Raw genomic sequence first — 5,975 nt, forward strand, 5'->3', positions numbered from 1 at the left:
GAATGCTAAATTGCTAATTACAGGGGGGAGAGAGCATTTCAACCAAGTTTAAGGAGTTTAGGTAAAGAAAATTCAAGTCCGTCCATTATAGTCCTTTTTATTAGATACCAATAAACGCATGATCGATACTCAAAAGAATATTAAATCATCATATCAACCAAAGAGCGAACAAGAGGCAGACAATGATAAAACTATCTTCAATGTATACATTAACAAAAGTTACTAAGCAATTAAAACAATTGAGGAAATCTAGCATTTTCTTGAAGGATGAAGTCAATAGTATCTCATGTGAAGTAATAATTGATTGTCAAACAGCCTAAACATAAAACCACACATTCTAAGAACTCGAAGATTTACCCACTTCAATGCCCCAAAGCCACCATAAATGAGCTCCTCCATCCCACGAGATTATAATTTGGAAGTTGTACATCCAAGGGGAAATTCATGTTCTCACACAGTAATAGATGTCCTGAAATACATCTTTCCTACAAAGTATACACTACATTCATGACAAAGCACATGATTTTAAAATATCGACCTACAAGAGAATCAACAAGACAGTTTACCATGAAAATATTTAAATCTTCTTAACATGTTAGACATAACACAAGCTCAAAGATCAATATACCTACAATAAATCAAATGCAATGTAGTCATAGAGAAAAGGGCAATGATGATTACATACCCTTATTGATGACATACAACTCTTGATAAATGTTGAATGTGTAGCTATCATAATTAGCAATCAACAAAGTCCTAACACACTCCAAATTTTGATTCGCATTCGTCTCTTCCCACTTCTTCTTACTCTTGGACACCTCTTGCAATTTTTTAGCAGCCAAATGGCTCGACGAGGCTACAACAGCTCTCTGAGCATCATAACTACAATTATGAAACTTGTCCTTTTTAACCGGCAACACACACTAGTAGAAAAAATGAAAAAGGCAAAAATTGGGCGGGATTTGGATAATTACTTTTCGCACCAGTTCCTTATAAACCGGTGCTAAATGTTTTTATTAAAAAAAAAAAAAAAAAGAGGGAAAGAGGGATTTCGCACCGGTTCATCCCAAAACGGTTGGAAAATTCATTTACAACCGGTTCGAACCGGTGCTGTAAATTAAACAAAAAAACCACTTAATCGTGAAATTCGATCTTCTTCTTCCTTCAATTCAGTTTTCATTCCCCTTCTAGCTTTTCCACATTCAATTCGCACCCCCCTCGTTGTCGCCTACCTTCCCCATAGCTGTACGTCCTCCATCGAAGCGCATTCTGGGCTTTCTCACCTCCATTGCCGCAACTCGTCTCTTTCTCTCCATAGATCTCCTCCATTGAAGCGCATTCTGCTGAGCTTTCTCACCTCCATTGAAGCGCATTCTGAGCTTTCCAACTCCATTGTAGCAGCTTCGAGGTAAGATTTATTTCGTGGTCTTCCTAATCTATTGAATTCCTTCGCAATCTAGGGTTAGTCGTTGATTTAGGGTTTTCTGTTCTTTGTGGTTTGCTGTTGTGACTTTAATTTCGAGTTGTGCATTCAACAATAGTAAATTGTTTTAGGGTTTTGATTGTTGCTGTTGTTTATGAACTTGATGGTTCTCGTTTGGGCATTTGTTTATGAACTTGATGGTTCTCCATTGCTGGGTTCCTCAGCTTTCTGATTTGGCGCTCAGCATATCTAACGCGTGTACTTAGCTGGAGAAACAGATTCTATGTTGCTGTAAACTGGGAAACCACTCTAGCTTTTGGCAGGGATATTTCAAAGATAGGAAACTGAAGATATTAGCTTCAAATATTGCTGTTGTTGTCCCTATTGCATTGAGGTCCTTTTACTTGTAGTTTGTGCTAAAACTTTGGACGTTATTTGATTTGTTGTAATCAAATTTTGCGAAATTGAATACTTCTATATATGATACTCATATTATGATAGAATTACAGTATTAATCAAACAGATCAAGGTCTTTTGAACTAATTAAGTGCGAAATACAAAAACTGATTAGTACTCCGATTTATGTAGTTTCTCAATCTTATATGGCATCTAAATGAGAATGTGCTGATCTTGGTAAAATTGCAAGAAATGAGATGAAATTGTGCAAAGCTGTTGTGGTGTAATATTGGATAAAATTGCAATTATGTAAGCTGTTGTGGTGTAATGAGCTGCTTGATTTATGTTGGTCATTACTCGTATAATATTGGATAAAATTGCAAGAAATGAGATGCAATTGTGCAAAGCTGTTGTGGTGTAACTAATTTCAAGAATTTATGTTAGGTAGAAAGTTTGTTCTTATTAAACTAATTTCAAAGTTGCTTGTAAGAGTTGTAACAAGATTGTTTCGTATTAGATCAAGATATTTAAGAGTTTACTGAACTTAGAAGAATTATGTGAGAAAGATAGTCTTCAAAAGCAAAGTTAAAGCATTTGTGATGGTAAGGGTTTAGAGGAAGAAGTGACTACTGCCACACTCAATGCTACCTGTGCAGCAGTACAAAGATTAACCATAGTTAGGCTTTCCAAAGGTAAATTGCACATGAGCTCACTGTGTTGAAGGCTTGAAGCCCAGATTACCATTAATATGGTTTCATAAACTTCAATGTGCTCTGTTTTTTCTTCTCTCAAAATTGATTTGGAGCTAAAAAGTTAAAACAATATTCATGTGAATAATGCTCTTGGTAGTTAGACCTTTTTTCTGAAAAAGAAGAATCCCCTTCTGCATTTGCATGATTACTAAATTTTTTCATGCATATAGTTATTCTGAACAAATTTTGACAGCCGAAATGCATATACTAAAGACTAGTGTATCGTTTTAATATCTTCTAAAAGTATCTTTGCTAACTCGGTAAGTAGTAATATACCCTCTATGGCTATTGCCATCTCTAATCAGGAAAAGCTTTAGATAAATTAGTACTTGATTCTTGTATGGATTAGATTTCCTTCATGGTATTTCTTCCTTCAATATCTCGTTTTTATGGTAATTCATCCTTCGTAAGCAATAGTATACCCTATATCATACATCTATACAAGCTTTAAATGTTACACAAAGTCATGCTCAGCTTTAAGTTTGGTTAATCCCTGGCTAGAAGGTCCCTCTGACTTTTATTTTTCCTTACTTTATACAGAGTACTTCGTATACAATATAAAAATATAATCATTTGAGCTAATCTATTACATGATCTTTTGCAGTGATAAATATACGAGCATATGCATCCTGGGATAGCTTCTCTCATTATCCGGTTTGGCAAGGTATTGTAGCCTGCAGTAATGACAAATGATCAAAATTTCAATTACTTTTAAAAATCTTAAATGAACAAATAGTTTGAAAATATGATGATACTTCTGCTTGCATTAGAAAGTAAATTTAATTGCTTGGAAACTCATGATTATGAATAGTCACACCTCTTTATATATCAGTTCACCATTCTCTTCAATTCATTGCTCTTCTTGCTCGTCTTTCAAATAGCTTCCCAGAAAATTGAATAGTTGCCAGCTCCATCCTATGAGCTAATTTAGCTAGCCATAAGGGTATAAATGACTGATTCCAATGTATCATCAGGTTAATAGTCTTTAGCATTAGTATAAATAGAGTGAGGGGAGAAAGGAGAAAGAGGCAGAAAATTTGGAATCAACAATTAACTTCAGGCAACAATTAACTGAATCAACTTATTCCCCATTTTGTTGTCTGGCATTTACAGCAGATATGGTTGACTTCATATCTTTTTATCAGTTTACTCAACGTTTAATTCTGTGATGATAGTTATACCATCTAATATGCTATAGTTCAATTTGGAGTTGTATGTTCATGTCAGTTGATGTTTTCTCTTACCAGGAAAGAAGCAAATGAATTGATAAAACTTGTCAGGTCTCGTGTAGTGGACAACAATGGAACTTTTGGTAAATTGCTTTGCAAGATTTTGATCTTGATATTGACAGCAATGTCTACGTAATTGCCTGATACAATTGTTTTGTTTTTTTTTTTCCTGATTTTTTTCCTCTAGGTGAAACTACTCCAAATATGCAGACCTCAGCAATTATGGAAGCTAGGAAATGATAAGATTTTCAAGTGTGACCGATCCCTCTCTACTCGGGGAAGCAGGGGAGCTTGAAATACGCATCAAACCTGATCCAGATAATGGGACCATCACGATTAGGTATGCATTCATTCCGTCGATCTGTTGCAATTTCATTAATTATCGAATTCTGAGTTTGTATGTATCTCAATCTTTAAGGATACTGGTAATTGGAATGACAAAAGAGGAGCTTGTTGATTGTTTGGGAACTATTGCACAGAGTGGCACTTCCAAGTTCTTAAAAGCATTGAAGGTACTCGAAACCTTTCTTGTGATATAGTCGTATGTTTTAATTAAAGTAGTCTTGTTTTTTCTAGAAACAATCTGAGCTTGTCAGTGTAAGGTTTTTTGAATTGAGAAGAGAATATGTGATGATTGATAAGAAACTGATGGGATGAACCCTCAATCATCAATAACTGTATGCTAGCTCAAAAACGTGTACTCTGTTGTCATTTGAGTTTTCTTTCTATAAGATTAGTTCCATATTGTTCATGGAACAGTTATAGTGGTTGGATTCTTTTATTTCAGCTATACTTTTCATCGCATTGATCTTCTTCGACGTGCAATGACCCATGCTTCATTTTCTGAGGAGAACAACCGAGCACTAATCATTCTAGGCACGAGCATCATAGAAACATCTGTGTCCTTTAGGTATCTTCTAAATGATATGGATATTTCTTCAAAAACTTTGAATCGTGTGATAGCAGAGGCATGTAATGTGGAGTCCCAGCTTAATTTAGTCTGCCTGAGAGCCTTTTGCATGTCCATGTTGTTTGTGCTTATGTAACATTGTATGTTATTTATTTTTTTGACGAAAATTGTAATATTACAGCCTTTTATAATGAAAATATGTAACTTTATATATATGTTATTGTTTATATATCAATTTAAGTGAAAAAATGCAAAAAAATTTTTATTTTTTTAGGGCACTTTTGGCACCGGTTTTGGAACACAATTGGTGCTAAAAGTTTTTTTATATAAATTTTTTTGGGACTTTTGGCACCGGTCCTCACCCAGAACCGGTGCGAAAAGTCCTTTTACCCACCGGTTTTGAACCGGTGCGAAATCTATGGGGTTTTAGCACCCCCCAAATCCAACTCGGTTCAAAACCGGTGGAAAGGGGGGGTTTGAACCGGTGGGGAATTCGTTTTTTCGCCTAGTGACAGATGCCTTAGGCAAAGGAACCTTTGTTCTGTTAGAACAAAAACCCTCAGGATGAGGATTTTTCGCCTCCAAAGATGACGAACACCACAAACTAAAGCTCATTTCTCCTTTTTACCAATTAAGCTGATCAATTCACCAAAAACCAATCAATGACTTATTTTTGACTAAGTTTTATCACAACATTAATCATCATTTATTTAATTCAAAATCAACCAATACATACTTGTCAACAAACAACATCAAAATTAATTGGAAGCACATCAGCCAGCAGCACAATGAGTTATTTTTTAACATAATCGACTTGAGTTCGAGTTCGCAAAATCATCAATACACCAAGTTGTAAATTAGATTTCTTTCTCAAATAATCGAAATTGACAGAGAAATGATACGTAGAAATAAAGAAAAGTTAATCCTGCAAACAAACAAGACTTAATCACTCAAATAAATATCAAATACATCTACAAAAATCAATTACGCTATAACAAATTAATGAAGTAACATTTCCAGCAAAACAACCCAATTAAGGAAATTACAACTAACACAAATAATTAGCGAAATTGATATTCATTGATTAAAAAACATTACCTCAGAAGTTGTTTCAATAGAGGAGAAAGCTCATAACTGCTACAATATAACGCAAAGCTAAATAACCCAGAAACCCTAACCTCGAATTTCTAATTTTTGGTTCGAAATTGATTCGAAATTGTTGTTGTAGAAGACGCACGCACATGATTGATTCAAAATAGACGCAC

The 5,975-nt window shown here is 34.7% G+C and overlaps 1 long non-coding RNA gene across 2 annotated transcripts; it reads left to right on the forward strand.

Annotated features, from left to right (window-relative positions):
• Nucleotides 1–1,192: 1,192 nt before the first annotated feature.
• LOC110687819 lies at nt 1,193–4,678 on the forward strand. Of its 2 annotated transcripts, XR_002504469.1 has the most exons (6): nt 1,193–1,408; nt 3,176–3,235; nt 3,819–3,883; nt 3,988–4,140; nt 4,219–4,312; nt 4,588–4,678. It is a non-coding gene; the product is annotated as an uncharacterized LOC110687819 (long non-coding RNA). The 2 variants fall into 2 exon arrangements; XR_002504468.1 differs by lacking the exon at nt 4,588–4,678 and having other exon boundaries at nt 4,219–4,576.
• The last annotated feature ends 1,297 nt before the right edge of the window (nt 4,679–5,975 follow it).

The sequence above is a fragment of the Chenopodium quinoa genome, unplaced genomic scaffold, assembly GCF_001683475.1.
Source record: "Chenopodium quinoa cultivar QQ74 unplaced genomic scaffold, ASM168347v1, whole genome shotgun sequence".
NCBI lineage: Eukaryota > Viridiplantae > Streptophyta > Magnoliopsida > Caryophyllales > Amaranthaceae > Chenopodium > Chenopodium quinoa.